This window comes from Rhinolophus ferrumequinum, chromosome 12 (assembly GCF_004115265.2).
Source record: "Rhinolophus ferrumequinum isolate MPI-CBG mRhiFer1 chromosome 12, mRhiFer1_v1.p, whole genome shotgun sequence".
In the NCBI taxonomy this organism is placed as follows: Eukaryota; Metazoa; Chordata; class Mammalia; order Chiroptera; family Rhinolophidae; genus Rhinolophus; species Rhinolophus ferrumequinum.
In genome coordinates, this window is record NC_046295.1 from 583,644 (window position 1) to 605,141 (window position 21,498).

At 39.2% G+C, this 21,498-nt stretch overlaps 1 protein-coding gene across 3 annotated transcripts in view; it reads left to right on the plus strand.

Moving 5' to 3' along the window:
* The window catches only part of CENPP (centromere protein P), a 237,870-nt gene that overhangs the window by 192,413 nt on the left and 23,959 nt on the right, over positions 1-21,498 (plus strand). The gene's annotated exons all lie outside the window — the stretch shown is intronic.

Sequence of the window (21,498 nt, forward strand, 5' to 3'; positions counted from 1 at the left end):
TCAGTTTCTTCATCTGCAAGTGAGCAGATCAGAGACAGATCAGGGTTCCAGGCCCATCCCACTGCTTACAGCTGACCTTGGGTGAGTTACTGTTGTTTCTGACTAAAGTTTATTCTTTTGTACAATGGTGATGATAATATAATACCTACCTTTCAATTTTTTGTGCAAATAAAAATAAAAATGTATGAGTATATAAAGTGCCTGTCATAGATTAGGTAATGATATATCTTTTTTTTTTTAATTTATATTGGGGAACAGTGTCTTTTTCTAGGACCCATCAGTCATTGTCCTTCAATCTAGTTGTGGAGGGTGCAGCTCACTGGTCCATGTGGTAATCGAACCGGCAACCCTGTTGTTCAGAGCTTGCACTCTAAACAATTGAGCCATCTGGCTGTCCCTAATATCTATTTTTTAGATTCTTGTTTATTCTATGTTAGGGGTCCAAATTATTTGACAGAGAGGAGCCACATTTTTGTTTTCCCAAAATCTTAAAATGACCTGGATAGATCAAATCAAGATGCTGGACTAATCAAATGGGCCACTGAAATTCCTAAAAATAGTAAAAACTACATTTGTTTTTAAAAAATGCAACACTGCACTACAAAATAATTAGTACTATTTGAAGACACGAAACTTGGAGAAATTCCTTAAAGACTGAAGGCGTGTAGGCTCTGTCTGACAGATGACACTATAGCTTGAAACATGTAGAACAATAGCTCTGTTGGTGCTCCAGGTTTAGAAATTATAGATCCTAGGAATGGTGAGGTTCATTGGGAAACTGCACTGAAGTGTAGCAGGACAGATGAGCCCAATCCTCCTGATGTCTCCTTGATTTGTTTCAAGTATTAAGTATTTGTCCCTAAATTGAACTTATGTTCTCATCCACTTGGCCTTGGGTGAGTGGTGGAACAGGGAGCCCCCATATTCAGTACAACCCAGTATAAGTACAGAGTTGACATCTCCACCAGATGTTCAGAGCTTTTGGTCAGTGTTTTAACCCTGTTTTCTCAGTGATAAGCAGACAGCAAGGATACCAAACATTGGGAAGCTTCTAACAAAGATTGGAGTCTCTCCTCTTCTTCCCAGAAAATACATATACACAATCAGAAAAGAGCTTTTGGAGATTAAGTCAACAATGACGTGCCATTACTCACCTATGAGAATTGTAACAATCTAAAACATCGATACCACCAAATGCTGGTGAGGATGTGGAGCAACAGGAACTCTTCATTCATTTCCATAGGGAACGCAAAATGGTGCAGCCACTTTGAAAGACAGTTTGGTGGTTTCTTACAAAACTAAACATACTCTTACCCAATAATCCAGCAATCATGCTCCTTGGTATTTAACCAAATGAATAACACGTATGTCCGCATAAAAACCTGCACACAGATGTTTACGAGTACAGCATCTTTATTCATAATTGCCAAAACTTGGAAACAAACAAGATGCCCTTCTGTAGGTAACTGGATAAATAAACGGCGGTCCATCCAGAAAACAGAATATTAGTGCTAAAAAGACATGGGCTATCAAGCCATGGAAAGAATGGAGGAAACTTAAGTGCACATTAGTAAGTGAAAGAAGCCAACCTGAAAGCCTACATACTGTGTGACTCCAACTGCATGACATTCTGGAAAAGGCAGAACTATGGAGACATTATAAAGATCAGAGGTTGCCGGGGTTGGGGAAAAGACAGTGATGAACAGGTGGCGCACAGAGAATTTTTAAGGCAGTGCAGACACTCTATGATACTATAGTGATGGATACATGTCATTATGCATGTATCCAAACCCAGAGGATGTACAGCACCAAGAGTAACTCTAACATAGCTACGGACTTGGGTGATTCTGATGGTCAGTGTAGATTCATCAGTTGTAATAAAGCACCATTATGGGGGGATGGGATAAAGGGGAAAGCCCTGGGAGGGGGTACTGGGGATATTTAGGAAACCTCTGTCCCTTTCTCTTTATTTTGCTGTTAATCTGAAACTACCTTTTTAAAAAGTAGTCTTAAAAAATATGTGGCCTGATTTGAAATACATATATTGCTTGGGGAGGAAAAACTGTTGATGACATGCAGTGTTGGATGCAGTGTTTAGGGCAAACAGAAACACTTATATTCTTTGTGGGCAGCTTAATAGCTATACTCCGTCCCAGCCTTTCACTTCTATGAATCCATGATAGAAACACATCTTTCTCTGCACAAGTGTGCCTCTAGGAAAGCACCTTGTTTTGTTTTGTTTTTTTTTTGTTATTTTATTATTATTATTTTTTAATTAAAGTTTATTGGGGTGACAATTGTTAGTAAAGTTACATAGATTTCAGGTGTACAATTCTGTATTACATCATCTATAAATCCCATTGTGTGTTCACCACCCAGAGTCAGTTCTCCTTCCATCACCATATCTTTGATCCCCTTTACCCTCACCTACCACCCCCCTGCCCCCTTACCCTCTAATAACCACTAAACTATTGTCTGTGTCTATGAGTTTTTGTTTCTCATTTGTTTGTCTTGTTCTTTAGTTGTTTTTGGTTTATATACCACGTATCAGTGAAATCATATGCTTCTCTGCTTTCTCTGTCTGACTTATTTCGCTTAGCCATATCCATCCATGTTGTCACAAATGCTCCTATTTCATCTTTTCTTACCGCCGAATAGTATTCCATTGTGTATATATACCACAACTTCTTTATCCATTCATCTATCAAAGGACATTTTGGTTTCCATGTCTTGGCCACTGTAAATAAAGCTGCAATGAACATTGGAGCACACTTGTCTTTATGTATAAATGTTTTCAGATTTTTTGCGTAGATACCCAGGAGAGGGATTGCTGGGCCATATGGTAATTCTATTCGTAATTTTTTGAGGAACCTCCACACTGCCTTCCATAGCGCTGCACCAATCTGCATTCCCACCAACAGTGTATGAGGGTTCCTTTTTCTCCACAGCCTCTCCAACACTTGTTACTATTTGTCTTGTTGATGATAGCCATTCTAACTGGGGTGAGGTGATATCTCATTGTGGTTTTTAGTTGCATTTCTCTGATGATTAGTGATGTTGAGCATTTTTTCATATGTCTATTTGCCATTTGTATGTCCTCTTTGGAGAAATGTCTCTTCAGGTCCTCCGCCCATTTTTCAATTGGGTTGATTGTTTTTCTGTCAGTTGCACGAGTTCCTTGTATATTTTGGATATTAGCCCCTTATCGGAGGCACTATTTGCAAAAATCTTCTCCCATTCAGTTTGTTACCTCTTTATTTTGTCGATGGTTTCTTTTGCCATGCAGAAGCTTTTAAGTTTGATATAGTCCCATTCATTTATTTTAGCTTTTACTGCCCTTTCCTATGGAGTCAAATTCATAAAATGCTCTTTGAACCAAAAGTCCATAAGTTTAGTACCTATGTTTTCTTCTATGCAGTTTATTGTTTCAGGTCTTATGCTTAAGTCTTTGATCCATTTTGAATTAATTTTGGTACATGGTGACAGATAGCAGTCCAGTTTCATTCTTTTGCACGTGGCTTTCCAATTCTGCCAGCACCATTTATTGAAGAGGCTATATTTTCTCCATTCTATGTTTTTTGCTTCTTTGTCAAAAATTATCTGTCCATAGTTATGTGGTTTTATTTCTGTGTTCTCAATTCTATCCCATTGGTCTGTGTGTCTGTTTTTCTGCCAATAACATGCTGTTTTGATTAGTGTAGCCCTGTAGTACAAGCTAACGTCAGGGAGTCTGATACCTCCAGCATTGTTCTTTTTTCTTAAAATTGCTTTGGCTATTCGGGTTCTTTTGTGGTTCCAAACAAATCTGATGATTTTTTGTTCTATTTCTTTAAAAAATGCCATTGGAATTTTGATGGGGATTGCATTAAATCTGTATATTGCTTTGGGTAATATATCCATTTTAACTATGATTATTCAAATCCATGAGCACGGAATGTCTTTCCATTTCTTTGTGTCTTCTTCAATTTCTTTTAAAAATGTCTTATAGTTTTCAGCATATAGGTCTTTCACATCCTTGTTAAATTTATTCCTAGGTATTTTATTATTTTTGCTGCAATTGCAAAAGGAATTGTTTTTTTTTATTTCTTTTTCTGAGATTTCATTGTTAGTATATAGGAATGCAATGGACTTTTGTACGTTGATTTTATAGCCGGCAACTTTACTGTGTTCGTTGATTGTTTCTAATAGCTTTTGGTGGAGTCTTTAGGGTTTTCTATGTATAGCATCATGTCATCTGCAAAGAGTGACAATTTAAGTTCTTCATTCCCAATTTGGATGGCTTTTATTTCTTTCTCTTGCCTGATTGCTGTGGCGAGGACTTCCAATACTATGTTGAAAAGCAGAGGTGATAGGGGCCAGCCCTGTCATGTTCCTGAACGTAGAGCAAAGGGCTTCAGTTTTTCACCGTTAATTATGAGATTAGTTGGGGATTTGTCATATATGGCCTTTATTATGTTAAGGTATTTTCCTTCTATATCTATTTTATTAAGTGATTTAATCATAAATGGATGTTGTATCTTGTCAAATGCTTTTTCTGCATCAATTGATATAATCATATGATTTTTATCCTTTATTTTGTTTATGTGATGTATCACATTGATGGATTTGCATATATTGAACCATCCCTGTACCCCTGGGATGAACCCCACTTGGTCGTGATGAATAATCTTTTTAATGCGTTGTTGCATTCGATTTGCTAGAATTTTGTTTAGGATTTTTGCATCTGTATTCATCGGAGATATTGGTCTGTAATTTTCTTTTTTTGTGTTGTCCTTACCAGGTTTCGGTATCAGGGTAGTGTTGGCCTCATAAAATGAGTTAGGGAGTACTGTCTCTTCTTCAATATTTGGAAGAGTTTGAGCAGGACTCTGTATTAGATCCACTTTGAAGGTTTGGTAGAAGTCACTAGTGAAGCCATCTGGTCCCGGATTTTTGCTTTTGGAAAGGTTTTTGATGACTGATTCAATTTCGTTACTGGTGATCGGTCAATTTTGATTTTCCAGTTCTTCATCTTTCAGCCTAGGAAGGCTATGTGTTTCTAAGAACTTGTCCATTTCTTCTAGGTTATTGAATTTGGTGGCATATAGTCCTTCATAGTATTCTTGGATGATCCTTTGTATTTCTGTGGCATCCAACTTCTTCTCTTTTCATTTCTGATTTTGTTTATTAGTGTCTTTTCTCTTTTTATCTTAGTGAGTCTAACCAAGGGTTTGTCGATTTTGTTAATCTTTTCAAAGAACCAGCTCTTTGTCACATTATTTTTTTCTATTGTCTTTCTGTTCTCTATTTCATTTAGTATGCTCTGATTTTTATTATTTCCTTTTTTTCTGCTGACCTTGGGTTTCATTTGCTCTTCTTTTTCTAGTTCCTTAAGGTTTAATGTGAGGTTATTTATTTGGGATTTTTCTTGTTTCTTGAGATAGGTCTGTAATGATATAACTTTCCCTCTTAAAACTGCTTTCACTGCATCCCCAAAATTTTGCTAGAATGTATTTTCATTCTCATTTGTTTCTATGTATCTTTTGATCTCTCCTCTTATTTCTAATTTGACCTGGTCGTTCTTTCAAAGTATGTTGTTTAATTTCCACGTATTTGTGGTTTTTCCTGCTTTCTTTTAGCATTTGATGTCCAATTTCAAAGCCTTGTGATCAGAGAATATGCTTCGTATGATTTCAATCTTCTTAAATTTGCTGAGGCTAGTTTTATGTCCCAATATATGGTCTATCCTTGAGAATGTTCCATGTACGCTAGAAAAAAATGTAGAGTCTGATGTTTTAGGTTGAAGTGCTCTATAAATCTCAATTATGTCCATTTCATCTAATGTGTCATTTAGAGCTGCTATTTATTTATTTTCTGTTTGGATGATCTATCCATAGCTGTCAATGATGTATTTAGGTCCCCTAGTATAATTGTGTTTTGGTCAATTTCTTCCTTTAGTTCTGTTAGTAGTTGCTTGGTATATTTCGGTGCTCCCTGATTGGGGTCATAAATATTGATGACTGTTATGTCTTCTTGTTGTAAAGTCCCCTTTACCATCGTGAAATGTTCATCTTTGTCTCTTTTTACCGTTTTTACCCTGAAGTCTGTTTCATCTGATATCAGTATGGCTACACCTGATTTTCTCTGGGTACCATTGGCTTGGAGTGTCAGTTTCCACCCTTTCTCTTTGAGTCTATATTTGTCCTTGTAGCTGAGATGTGTCTCTTGGAGACAGCATATGGTTGGGTGTTAGTTTTTTGATCCAATCTACTACTCTGTGCCTTTTTATTGGTGAGTTCAGTCCATTTACATTTAGGGTGATTATCGATATGTGAGGATTTCCTATCATTCTATATTAGTTTTCTGGTAAGACTGTGTCTCCATTGTTTCTTTGCCTTTTTGTTGTTGTGTATTATTTCTGTGTGGTGGTATTCTATGTTTCTTCCCTCTGTTTCTTCTTTTATTACAGTATATACTTCAGTTTTGGATTTTTTTTTGAGTGGTTACTGTTAAGTTTATGTAAAAGAAAGTTTGATATTTAGAGTATTCCATTTTCTTCAGCATGCTTACTTTCTCCATTCCCATATTCTGGTTCAGGCCTTTACTTTCCCCCCTTTTATGTTTTGGTTTCCACAAATTGTCCCTGTTGATGGTGGTTGAATAGGCCTCTTTTAGTATTTCTTGTAGTGCAGGTCATGTGTTAGAAGCTGAGGGATCAGCTTCTGTATGTCTGGAAAGGTCTTTATTTCTCCTTCATTTCTAAAGGATATCTTTGCTGGGTATATTATTCTTGGTCATAATTTCTCTCTTTCAATAGTTTGAATATTTGGTTCCACGCCCTCCTGGCTTTTAGAGTTTGCCGAAAAATCTGATGATATTCTAATGGGCTTAGGAAAGCACTGTGAAGCATGGTAACCATGAAAAAATAAAGAAGGAATGAACCCAGTTGTATATTGTGTCCACAATATACTAAGTGGAAAAAGGAAATTTCATATATATATATATATATATATATATATATATATATATATATATGTATATACTTACAAGAAGCGGACTACAGCATTGGGAATAGAGAGAGTGGAAATGTAACGGCTGTGTGCGATGTCAGAGGGGTAGTGGATGGGGGGAGGGGTGTTGACAGTGTGAGGGATATAAATGATAAACGTCTAAGTAGTACTTTGTTTTGTGCACCTGAAACTAATAAAAAAATTTTTTTTTTAAAAAAAAGAAAAAGGAAATTTCAAAATAGTACAGGTGCTATTATCTTACCTTCTTTTAATGTATGTAAGCTAGCATCTTTACTAGATAGTAGTTGGAAGGAATAAAGAATAAACTGTTAATAGTGATTATCTTGGTGATGGAATTATGGGGGAACTTTACTATGTAATTCTGTAATGTTGTGAGCTTTTTATAACCAGATCAGAAATCAAATATCTTTTTAAAGAGAATTTAAACAATCGGAAAAAGAAGTAACTTGAAGTAGCAGCGGAGAGGGGGAGGAGTAGTTAGTTACCACGCCAAGGTTGCAGAGACCAGGTTGCAGAGAACCAAACTGTACAGTTTCTGAGGTCCTTTCTCTAAAATGTTGTGGTTTAATGGGCTGTTACATGAGTCCTTCTGCACACACTATTTTAACCACAGTAGCGCATGGAAAATGCTGGTATTAGAGTTCTCTTCCCCTTTATTATTATAGCCATAACTATATCCTGAAACTTGGCTCTGAACAGCTGCTCTGCAGGGTTTAGTGCTGGCCGCCCAACAGGATGTGAGCTGGTCCCTCAGTGCCCAGGCCATAAGGACGACTAGTGCAGGTAACAATTCCAGAACACATCTCAGTTCTTTTAAGTATCTTCACCTCTCTAGTATAGAGGACCAATGAGGTAGTTTTTCTTTTAAGCATGCACTTGTTTTCCATGTGACAATTTTATAGATAACACCAAGATAAAGCTAAATTTTGGAAATTTTAAGTTGGGCTGCTCTCAGAACAGGAGTCCTATCTAGCCTCAGGCCTAGTCTGTATCCCTGACCTAGTCAATTGCTTTTTCAGCTAATTCACACTGAAGCATGACAGTTGTTTCATTTGCTTTTCCTGAATTTGCCCTCTCAAAGGAATATTCACATGTAAGTGGAGTGGTGATGTATAAACATGCTGTGATATATTCAACCATTCTCTTATCTGTGGACATTTGGGTTGTTTCCCTTTTTGAGTTTTAGTGCATGTTTCCAGGTTGCTTTCAAAACCATTTTAGTAATGTACACTCCCACCAGAAATTTATAAAATGCCCAGTTCCCGGCCACTTTATTTTTTAAATTATTTTTGTATTCTTGAACTGGTAATACATGTAAGTGGCATAAATTTTTGAGTACACTGTTAAAATTTCAGTTTTCTATACCTAATATTGACAGAGTTGCCATCGAAGACAACTGAAAAAGCTGGGTCACTATAAAAACATCTCAAAATCATCAATGAGGTCTCTTTGGGCCCAGATCTGAGAGGGCTTGTGAGTAGCTTTTTGCCTTGGGGATGTTTGCCAGAAATATTAAAGAGCAAATATATCAATGGGAACCACTATATAGCAGAGATGATCAACAATGTGAAACATTATTTAAAAAAATAAATAAAAACCAACTAATAAAATCAGTAGCCAGATTGATGCAGGAAAAAAAAAAAAAAAGGAGAAACCACAGGTCACCAGTATGAAGACTAGAAAAATTGCTCACTACAGATTCTGAAAACATATAGAGGAAAATAAAAGGATATGATGCACAACTTTATGCCAGAAAATTTAGATATCATTGTGTGTGTTTTAGAAAAAACACAAAATAAAACTGTCAGAAGAAGAAATGGAAAAATGTGAATTATCTATAACTATTAAATTGAATTCATCATTTCAAACCGTCTCACAAAGACTACCACAGGCCTCTATTATTTATTAACAAATTCTATCAAGCAACTTGTTAAGACCAGCATAACCATACTACAGACTGTCAAAGACAGTACAAGAAAGGAAAATTATAGATCACTCTTAACTAATGAATACAGATTCAAGAGAAACTAAAATACTAGTAAACCAAATAGCCATATATAAATAGGATGATGCATCTTGACTACATTAGATTTATTCAAGAAATACCTGGTTGATTTAAGGATAAAATGCAAACATTATATGATTATCTTAACGTTTAAAGACAAAAGAGGGGAATAATGGAAGGAAGGCAGGTGGAAAGGCAGCCAGCTTTTTACCATTCTAGAAGTAGAAGGGAACTCCTTAGTCTGACAGAGTATCTACAGAAAACAACATTCATCCACTCCTAGCTATATACCCAAGATAAGTGGAAACATATATCCACATGAAAACTTATACACAAATTTTTTAATTATGCTGCATTGTCCATAATAGCCAAAATGTGGAAACAACACAAATGTCCATCAGCTGATGAATGGATAAATAAAATGTGAAGTATTATTTGGCAATAAAAAGGAATAAAGTATTGCCACATGCCACAACATGGATGAACCTCAAAAACATTATGCACACTGCGAGAAGCCAGGCACAAGAAGCTACGTAGTGTATGATTCCATTTATATGAAATGTCCAGAACAGGCAAATCTTCAGAGTCAGAAAGTAGATGAGTGGTTGCCGAGGAGAGGAGGGTGCGAATTGGAGCCCGACGGGGAGTTACTGCCAGTGGGTATGGGGTTTCTTTATGGGATGAACAAAATGTTCTCAAAATAGGTGGTGGTGATGGCTCCCAGCTATAAATTTATTCAAAAGCAATGAATTGCGTACCTTAAAAGGGTGAACTTTATGGTATGTCAATTATACTCAGTAAAGCTGTTATTTAAAAAAATACTCAATGGTGAAATATTGAAAATTTTCCCTTTCTGGTAATGAGACAAGCAGGTCCACTGTCTCTCCTAGCCAGTGCAATAAAGCAAAAAAAAAAAAAAAAAGTATAAGAAGAAAATTTTAAACTCTTCTTAGTCTCAGGTAATATGGAAAATCTGAAATAACTTTCAGATAAGTTATTAAAATCATCTGAAGAATTTACATAACATAAAAATCAATTGTGTCTTTTTGCAGTTAGAGAAAGAAATCAAGGAAAGGATGTACTTTATATATCAAGTATATCAAAAAATATATCAAGTACATAGGAATAATCTAACCAAAGATGAGCAAAGTAACTTCAGAGAAAATGTTGAGAGAAATTAAAGGAGACAATGTGGGGGAAGGGAGGTACCACCCTCAGGGAATGGAACACTCAGGATTGCAAAAATACCATTTGTACATAAACTGATCTGACCTGATGCATTTTCAATCAAAATCCTAACAGTTTACCTCATTGGGTTTTTTTGTGGGGGTAGGCACAAGACGGGGGCAGGGTTGGAACTTGACAAATTCTAAATGTATATGGAAATACAAAGGCCAAAGAGTTGCCAAACTATTCTTGAAGAAGAACAAAGCTAGAGGACATTCTATGTTAAATATCAACTCTTATTATGAGAAATGACAGTAATTAAGATAGTGTAGAAATGACATAAGGATGAACAATGATCCAGTAGAACAGAAAACAGCCCAAAGGACTTGTTCACATTGGGCTACTTGGTTTATGAGAGAAGTGGCCCTGCCAGGTATGGGGACGCCTCACCTCAGCCAAGATTGTTTAGAGGGACTGAGGGATGAAAACAGAAGAATCTGCAGATGTGAGAACAGTCCTGGACTGGTTCTGTTATGCTCCCGAGACTAGAACCAGCATCAGTGGACAGAGGGTACAGACAAGCTGATTTGAGCTTAGTTTAAAAACAAACAAACAACCCATCACCAGAACTGCCCTACTAAGCTGCCTGATGAGGTCTGAGTCTGCACGACGGGGAGGATTCTGGTCAGACCAGATGACACTGTGCTGGGAATGCCAGAGAAGGCGTCGCTGAAGGCCCGGAACGCCACCGTACCATTTGTGCAATAAGGTTGCATGCTTCTTTGAGTCTGCCTCCTTAAGATAGCGTTGTCAGGCCACAGGGACATTGGAGGCCCATCTTTCTCAGGGACTTCCCTCAGTCCCTGAGCAGAGTTTGATCATGGGCCAGGTTTGGTAAAATGGTCCATGTGGAATGTCAACGGTGGGTTCTAGGTCAGGTTCTCTGTACATGGGTTCTCCAGCCCACTGCCATCCCTGACGTCCCACGTCTGGAACAGATCCTGAGTCTCCATGCTAAACACATCAGGTGGCGGACACATCGATGGTTCCTCTGCATTACATCTGGGTGTAGAGAGAATCTCCAGCAAGCAGATGCTCTAGGTGCTTGCTGAGGAGGTTTAGTTGCTGAGGTCTTGATAAGAGGAACTAATCATAACAGTTCCTTGTTTTTGAGAATTAACTATAAGAAATAACATTCGATATAGCAGATGTCCCTGATAGAGCCTGTCATGTCATCTCAGATTCGTTTGATTTCCTGTCCTGCTGCAGGAATATTCCATCTGGAGGCTGGAAAAGGAGAAGGGATTGAGGCAGGAGTCCAAATGAGAGTTCTCATACAAAGTTCCAGGGTACACAAGTTACTATCAAGCGAGCAAGATGTTAAATAAATTGGGGCTCCATTCTCTCACCTTGACAAGTATCCTTTACAATGACCTGGAGATCTGGGGTCAGACTTTGAACCCTGCGCTCCTGAGAATTCACCCCTAAAGAAGCATGGTGGCTTGGGAAGGAACGGCTGACCCCTCCCACCCCAAGCAGGGTGCCACCCAGGCTGGGAGCTGCCGGTGGGGATGCCTACCTGTGCTACCACACTCCTCAGCCCCACACAAGCAAAAGCTTTGGGCCAGGGTTTGCTCTCTCAGCAGAGTGGTGTGCCCTCAGGATGACAGAGCCAGGGAGGAGGCCTGCATGGACCCTAGAAACAAAGCTACATGGGCAGGGGCTCTGGGGTGTCAGGTGGCCAGAGCGTGATCTTGAGGGAGGCGCTTGCTGGGGGAGAGCTTGTGGGCACTTTGCTTAGTGGGGAGTGGCATGGCCAGAGGAGAGCCAGCACGGTGCCCCCTAGGAGCCCCCCAGAGATCCCTTCATCCAGGTCTAAGTGTGAGACTAGATTAAAAGCCAGGAAGTATCATGAATGGTAACCATAGTTTCCAGGGAGAGAGTGTTCTGGCTTTGGAGCAAGTATAGGAGTGTGGTGAGGACTTGGGTGGGGGGTCTCTGTGTAATGCAGCACGCTTTCCAGACGATGCCTTACGTGATGACACGTTTCTAAATGTGCTGGGCTCGGGATAAGGGAAGTGCGATCATAAGGAACACAAATCAGAGAAACTGTTCTGAAGTAATCTGGTATAAAAGGTACAGCAGATACACGTGTGAGAAGCAAGTAGGTTCTTGTACATGCCTGAAGAGAGCGTCTTTGAACTTGTCCACAAGTCCAAGGAGCAGACCTTTACGTTCCCCAAGTCCGTCTTTGGCATGGAGTCACACCTCCATCTTTTTGGACTCATGACCTGAAGCTGAATGACTCGACTATGTCAAGAGAGTGGTGTTCAAACCCAGGTGTTAAATGATGGCAGTGACTACGTCTTGGAGGGATCACAGTACTGCCCTTTTTTGGATCCAGAACCTGACGGTTTTGCATAATCAGAGTTTGTTCCTCCTCATCTACTAAAAATATACTCACGCTTCTGTCAGCCAGGAAGACTCTTCCTATGTCCTGCCTGGCTGTCCTCAAACTGCCATCTATTCCTTCTTCCCATTCTCTCCTCCATTTCTTGAAAAAGTAATCTACAGGAAATGCCTCCATGTATTTACCTCCCATTTGTTTCTCATTCTATTGCGATTCTGCTGCAGCATTTTTGGCTATCGTAAAAGTGCCATCTCAAACGTCCCAGTGGCCCCTGAAGCCATCTAGTCAGCCTTCGTTTTTCTTATGTTTTCTTATTGATTGTCATATTCTTGGAAGTCAATCTGCTCTTCTTTCTTTCTTATCATCATTCACTGCCCCTCCCCTTGTTTACACTGTAAATGTTGATGCTCCCATCCTTTTTCTCCTGCTTGATCTTGTTCATTCATTAAGCAAACATCAGCGAGCACTGATTACATCGCTTTAACAGACGCCAGTGAGCTGCAGATCTAAGTTCTAAACTGTTTCCTGAGCTTTCTACTCAAATGGCCAACTTCCATCTGGTCAGTGTGGTTTGGGTCTCTCCCCAGCACTGCCTCAGCACACAGAGAACAAGACGTACTGTCTTCCCCCAAACTCGTTATTCCTCCTTATCCTTAGCGTAGATACTTCATGAAAATGCACAAATGCAGGATTTCCCTAACCACTGGTTTTACTGTCTGGAGGGGTTTTAAATTTTAGTTTCATCTCTGCTTTTTGTAGCTGATTATCTATCTGGATGGAGATAATGGATTTCTATCATGTCCCTGCAGCCAGGTTTCTGTTTTTGCTTATCCAAACCAACCTGTTTTAATGCTTATATTCCAACAAGAGTTCAAGAGAATTTACGTTACAGAAGAAAGTTTGTACAAAGAAAACCATTACATTTAGTACTTATATTTTAGTTTCCATTCTTAAAAATGACAGTAAGTCATTACTTTGCCATAGGAGTGCACTCAAATTTAAAAATGTAACGTATGTTATTCAGCACCTAGTTTAAGATAACCTGTCGATTGGCAGAATTAGGTCCTCACCTTTCCTCCACACCCTGTACTTGATGGAGGTGGGGGAGAAACAAGGGACAAGCATTAAGGAGCTCCGCTGGGTGGCAGATGCCTGGTTCTCTGCTCCCACAGGCACAGAGTCGCGTATCTCACTTCCTTAACCCCGTGATATGCATTGTTACCCTTCTGATACTGTGCTGAGGTCTGGCTGCCTGCCGCTTGAAAAAGTTCAAAATTGAAAGCTAAGAATGGGCAGAAAGTCCATCCATATCGTTGCAAATGGTAAGATTTCATTCCTCTTTATGGCCGAGTAATACTCCATTGTATAAATGTACCACAGTTTCTTAATCCAGTCGTCTATTGATGGGCATTTCGGTTGTTTCTGTGTCCTGGCTATTGTGTATAGTGCTGCAATAAACACAGGGGTGCACAAATTTTTTTGAATTAGAGTTTTGGATTTCTCTGGATTGATACCTAGGAGTGGAATTGCTGGGTCATAAGGTAGCTCCAGACCCAGTTTTTTGAGATACCTCCATACAATAAAAATAATAATACTAATAATGGGCAGAAGGTTTTGCAGGTACCTAAGATAAAGAACAAAGGAAGGGGGAGTTGGTCAGGCAGCTCTGAGGGCTGACATTGTTTCCTGGGGTCTGGTCCGTTTAAACATAATGTTATCTCTGGAGTTCGACCCAGACTCGACCACCGTGGCCTGGGACTTTGTGTGTCACCAGTAAAAACTGCAAGGGAGCAAATTGGGTTTCTGTGTCCGTGCACCTGAGAATTAAGAAGTTGCCCTTTCCAGGTTAGGATTCTGCTAATGAAATGGATTAACGAGGTGCATGTAGCCTTGAGAAAGGCAACAAAACAGAGTTGTTAAGTTAATCAGTGAGGGGAGAAACAAAGAGAAAACAGCTGAATATCAGGGTGGATCAAACTGACAAGTGGCTAGATAGCAAGCTATGTCCTGAGTCAAACTGCAAACAGCCTAAGTCTAATTACATTATTGATTTACGGAATTTCACCCTTACACTTCGATTTAGAGGAGGAAAGCTGGAGCATTGCATGAGGAAACTAAAGCTTCACAGAGTTAAGTCATTTGCCTAGTTTGCTGAGAAATGGGAGAACCGAGAGGGATTCCAGGTTGGGCCGATTTCTTTTTCCACAACAGTCAGGCTGGAGTCTCTGGTCAGCTTTCTGCAACATTCCTGCCCCAGCAGACGCCTCAGCACGGCAGAGCTGTATTCCGCAGCCCTCAGCAGCATTATGGCTCCACACACCCATAAAGCCTGAGTCAGATGTCTTCGAGATGAAAACCAGATAGCCCGGGTGCTTGGAGGGCAGATGCAGGGAGTCACTGCAAAGCTGTCCAGGCTGGAAGTCATCTCTGCCACCTGCCTCCCAGTGAGGACCGGGTGAGTCACACCCTCCTCTGGGATTAGGTTCTTAGTCTTTAAAGGGGGACCACTATGGACTGCTCAGGTGTTTTTCTCTTGCATTCTGGATGTGGTGTTCCCGTGTTGGAGAGAGCCACCGCAGCCACAACTACCAGAACTGGTCTTTTCCTGTCATTTTCCTTCTGCAGACCCTGAAACCCATGATTAGCGTGAGGTTTATGAAAAGATTCCACATATGGTAGTTTTAACATTTGTTACGAATGGGGATTCTTTTCCACTGATACACTGTCTGAAAGAGATGGCTATAAACCAGAGTAACCACAATATTTACAAAGGTATTTAGTGAAAACGACGACTTTGGCAACCAGTGTAACCCATCACTCTTGGGGGATGAAGCTCGATTGAGGTTTAATAAATCAAAACACAGTGTGTTGTCCACAGCTTCATCTTTTCCTCATTACTGGTGGGTGATATCATCTTTTTCGTTTCCATTAGAATCTTTTAGCATCCAGGAGTAGGAAAAAATTAATGTTAACTTCGTTTATTATGCTGTATTTCAATTTTTAAAGAGAAATTTAATTTTAATTCTGCCAGATATGTGAATGAAGTTTTCGAACTGTTCTCATGGATTTATGAAATTTTTATAAGAATAGTATTCTGGAAATTACTGACTTTTTTGTATATTTGCAAGGATATTGTTTTGGAATTATGTTCTTTCCTCATTTTGCCCAGATGAGACTGACCTTAAAAAGAACATAATTAAAACTACTCCCCCCCCACACACACAATATAGAGCAAAAAAGAAAATTCAGAAATTGCTAGAAAATGTAAAGGCGAACGTCATGCATAATCATACCACTGTTGAGATTAATTGTGCATAAATAATAGTATTTTAAAATACGATACTCGTCTTTCCCTGAGTTGTCCTGCCAGAGTGCCGAGTTTGAGTGTTGCCGCTCACCAGCACAAGTGTACATAACCGTCTTGCCACAATGGGGTAAATTTACAACATTAAAAGCAAACGTACTTGTTTTAAAAACTCAAGTCCCTGTGTTCTGATAGCCTGCTCCTTTCTTCAGGCCCTGTCTTAAGTACCTTCTTTTCCACAGGTTCCCCATAATGCTCTGGTTCTGCTGCTTGGCTAGCACTGAGGTCACCCTGCTTTGTATTATGAATAGTGGTTTCTATCTGTTTTCCCCCAATAGGATGTAAATTCCATGGTGACTTATATGTACCAGTGATTAAGTCAGGCAAGTTTTTATTGAGTGAGCCTTGAGCTCATTACTGAAATTTGTAACAGTAAAGAAGGCTGACATACTTCTTACACTGAGAGTCAGTTCCAACCAATAGCTGCCTCGGCACTAAGCAGTGTGATTATTTCTGTGCTGGGGAGTGAGGTGTTATGGAAATGTGTAGGACGTACCTGTGTGGACTTGTTAGAGCAGGCTTTAGAACATTCTACCCAGATGATCCTCCGCTCCTTTCGACACTCAGTTCCCTTGGCTTTCACGGCCCCACTCTTGTGTCGCTCTTATGAATCTCTTTTGCTGGCTCCTCCTCCTCGTCCTGATCTCAGGCCTGAACCTCTTCTCTAGCTCTAATTTTTTTCAAGGTGAGTTTGATCATCCATATACTATCTGTATGCTGGTAATGTCAGCTGCTTTCTTGACAAGTCTGTTTCAATGTCTAGGAATCCTCTCAAACCTAATATCCAAGTATTTATTAAATATGTCTACAGTCACATTTAAACTGAACCTTGAAGGTTAAATGAGAGTTTGGTCACAGAGGGATAAGATAAGGGATAATGTTCTGGGCCTAGAGGAGAGTGGGAAAAGGCCTGTGGTGTGATGACACAGGCACCTTGTGGGAGGTGGAAGTGACCGCGAAGTCTGGAGGGTGCGAGAGACGTGTCTTTGGAAATGGTGTTCAAGGTTTGGGGCTTTCCCCAAAGGCTGCAGGGGAGGAGCATAACCAGTTCTGCGTTTCAGAGGGTAACTCTGTGGTGTGGCTTAGGAAGCAAGTGGAAAAATCAAGTCTAAAGACAGCACCACTGCAGTGCTTTTGCGAGGGTGGGGGGAACTCAAGAGATACTTGAGTAATTAGGTAAAATCAACAAGACTTAAGATGGAGGGGGCGAGGGAGGAAGAGGATGAGCCGCTGCCTGGTGGTAGAGCCATTTCCTGACATGAGCACAGGCGGAGGAGAAAGAGCACGTCATCAGTTCTGCAGATTGGAGAACCCTGGGCCGGGTACTGCCAATCCCACGGCAGGTGGTTCGTGGATCTCAAAACTGAATGAGATTAAAGACCAGGATATATAATCAGGCCTTTGGACAAGATTTACAACAAGGACGGGAACTTAAGAGAATTTTAAAACTCTCCAAAATAAGCCCTTTCACACTTAGTTGATAGAAATGAAAGTTGATAGATTCTTTATATAGGTCATTCCATCAGCCTTTACTAAATGTTAAGCCATTCTGCTTCTAAGATTCTATCTAACAAAAATTTCTGCACGAATGTAGAAAAATGTCTTACAAGGATATTCATTGTAGTGTATAAAAGAGTGAAAATTACAAATAACTCAAGATTGTCAGTGTAAGACTGGCTAGACTTACAGTGTATTGTCTGTTCTTGCAGTGGCTTAGCTTATTGCCTTAAGTATAACAAAGTAGATTTGTGTTTGTTGGCATGGGATATATCTTAGATAAATTAAATGGCAAAAGCAATCATAAGTAGCATGTATTGCAAGTGTGTTTTATTGAGCATTTTGTATATCCCAGCAATATATGTAAAGAACTCCAAAAGGCGGTAAGGAAAAGACAGACATCTGGTAGAAAAATGGACAAACAATTTGAATAGACTAGTCACAAAAATCAAAATTCAAATGGCCAATAAATGCGTATGTTGACTCCACCAGTAAAAGAAGGAAAAAAGCTATTTGAATTCACCGTGAGATAGCATTGCACACCCACCAGAGCGATTAATAGTAGAAAGACTGACAGTATCAATTGGTAGAATATGGAACAATGATATTCTCATACACTGCTTCTTACGTTGGTACAAACACTGATATTTTATGTAAAAGCTGAAGATACACAAACCCCTTTGTATATATCCAAAAGAATTGTGTGCACATGTATATCAAGAAACATGCACAAATGCCACCACAGTATTATATGTTATAGCTCCAAACTTGAAATAACCCAGATGTTTTTTAACAGGAGAATGGAAAAATACAAATTATTATATTTTCATGTCATGAAATACTCTTTATGATTAAAAAGAACAAACGACATATTCGTAGTGCTGCACACAACATTGTGGATGAATCTCACAAAATCCTGGGCAATAGAACCAGACTGAAAACAATGTATACTTTCAGGTTTAAAACTGGGTGGAACTAAACTATAGTGTTTAGGGTTGCACACTTAAGTAGAAAACTATAAGTTATTTACATAAAAATCAAGGTAGTCTCAACTTTAGAGGAAAGTGAGGAGCACGTGATTGGGAAGAAGACTGCCAGAGGGCTGGGGGGGTGGGGGGGCTGGATTCTGTTAGGACACACGTTACATTTTATGTGGTTTTTTTTTTTAAGTTAGTTTCAGGTGTACAAAGCAACTGTAATAGGTAAGACATTTACACCCCTCACAAAGTGATAACCACCCCCCCAAGATGTCAGGGGTCTCTGACATCTTAGATAGCTGTATACCATTCACTATCTTCCTTATGCTGTACTCCACCCTCCCCCGCCCGTGACAGCGTATATGTAAACATACATATTAAATTACAGTTGACATTTAATATTGTTCTACTTCAGCTTCAGGTGCACAGCGCAGTGGTCAGGCATCTACACAGTCTGTGACGTGATCCCCCTGATAAGTCCAGTGCCCATCTGGCACCCTACACAGTTTTTACATTATTGATTATGTTCTCCTTACTGTATTTCATATCCCCATAACTATGTTGTGTTTTTAATTTGCTCTTTTTAATCCCCTCACCTCGTTCCCCATCCCCTTCCCCCTCCCATCTAGCAACCAACAGGTTCTTTTTTTCTGTATCTCTGAGTCTATTTCTGTTTTGTTTGCTCATTTATTCTGTTCTTTAGTTTCCACATATTAGTGACATCATATAGTATTTGTCTTTCTCAGTCTGACTTTTTTTCACTTAGCACAATAGTCTCAAGGTCCATCCTTGTTGTTGCAAATGGTAAGATTTCATTCTTTTTTATGGCTGACATTTTATGCACTCTTAAGATACATTACATTCTGTGCCTTTTCTAAGATCCGGTATCAAAAAACCAAATTAAATCTTAAGCAGGAAAAAAAAGGGAAATTCACACATGAATACGTTATAATGAAACTGTACATACTAAACACAAGAAAATTTTTAAAGCAGCCACAAGGAAAATGGAGCACCTTAAAGGAGCAAACTGACTTTTCAACAACTGCGGTGGAAACTAGAAATCAGACTGATGGCTTCAATATGCAGAAAGAAAATATTATTTGAGAGAAAACCTATACCCAGCAAAAAAAAAATCTCTTTCAAAATTGAAAGTGAAGTAATATCTGCTCCCCCACGTTCATTGCAGCATTATTTACAGTAGCTAAGACATGGAAATAACAGAAGTGTTCATCAATAGATGAATGGATAAAGAAGATATGGTACATGCATGCGCACGCGTGCGCGTGCGTGCGCGCGCGCACACACACACACACACACACACACACAGGAATATTAGTATTATTCAGCCCTAAAAAAGAATGAAATCCTGACATTTTTGACAACATGGGTAGACCGTGAGGGCATTATGCTAAGTGTAATAAATCAGACAGAGAAAGAGAAATCCTGTGTGACCTATCTCACTTATATGTAGAATCTAAAAACTGAAAAAGCATTGAACTCATAGATACAGAGAACAGATTGGTGGTTGCCAGAGACCAAGGGGTGGAGGATGGGTGAAATGAGTCAGAAGGTACAGACTTCCAGGTTATAAAGTAAATAAATCCCGGGGGTGTAATGGACAGCATGGTACACAATATACTGTATTGAATATTTGAAAGTTGCCAAGGGAGTAGATCTTAAAAGTTCTCATCACAAGAGAAAAGATTGTAACTATGTGAGGTGATGGATGTTAAAGTAGACATATTGTGGCGATCATTTCACAATATATATAAATATAGAATTATGTTGTACACCTTAAACTAATACAATGTGATATGTCAATTATATCTCTCTAAAACTGGAAAAAATTATAATGAAAGAGACAATATCCTATAAGTAGATGCTGACAGAACTCACCTCTGATAGAGTCATTGTGGAGCAAAAGAACAAGATCCAGAAGGAAGGTTGGAGATGCAGGAGACAATAAAGAGCAAAGAATGTGGTAAATACATCAAACAGTGATTGTAATAAAATGATAATAACATCAAGTGATTTTTAAAGCTAGAATTTAAAAATACACAGTGATACAAGGGTGACTGAAATTTAAATATTGTAAAGTTATTTCTTCATGAGGAATATTGAAATGTGGATTAATTTAGACTTTGATGAGTATGTATGATAAAGTAAGGTAACCATTTGACAAACAGAAATAAAGCATGTAACCTTCCAACTGATATGGAACAGGGGGGAAGATGTATAAAAAGCTAATCAAAAAGAAGGCAAAGAGGAAAAAGATTTAAAAGAAAGCTGTAAAGTTAATTATGGTGGGACTTCCAACTATAGCAGAATGAAGAAATCAGTGAATCTTCTCCACAGGAAAATAAGTATAAAGCTGGAAAAATAGTTTTTAAAAAAAGCTGTTTCAGAGTTCTGGGGATTGACCAAAGGCAGAGAACAAATAATTTGGAGATTGATTCTGCCATCTCTTTTAATATTTATGTTCACTCATGATGTTCTAGAGCAGGGGTGTCCAAACTGCGTCCCGCGGGCCAACTGCGGCCCGCAATCCATTGTTCATTGGCCCGCAGCAAATTCCAAAAATATATTTAGTTTACTTAAATAAACCAGGTGAGGCAATACGTACTTCACCTCGAGTGAGTGGCCCGGCTGTTTGTGTATTTTACCGCATAGGGCCCTTGGTAAAAAAGGTTGAAAAAAGTTTGGACACCCCTGTTCTAGATAGTATTTCTGAAAAATATATCTCACGTATCCATCCCATACTCCTCATTGTCACTAATGGAATTGAAGACCATTGTGTGTGTTAAGACATTTTGGTTGCAAGTAATAGAAACCCATTTCAAATAAGCCCAGATACAAAAGGGATACATTAGAAGGCCGCTGAGAATACCTTCGCCTGAGAGGGCAGAAGGTCCCAAGGGCCCGGGACCAGGAATAGGGTCACCTTCACGGTCCAGTTGGCCCTCGGGGACTCTTGCTGCCTTTTTCTGAGTTGCCTCTTCCTTACCACTTTCTGTAAATTTAGTTTATTCCCTTTTGGTTAGGTCTGCCTTCTGCAGAACAGCTCCCAT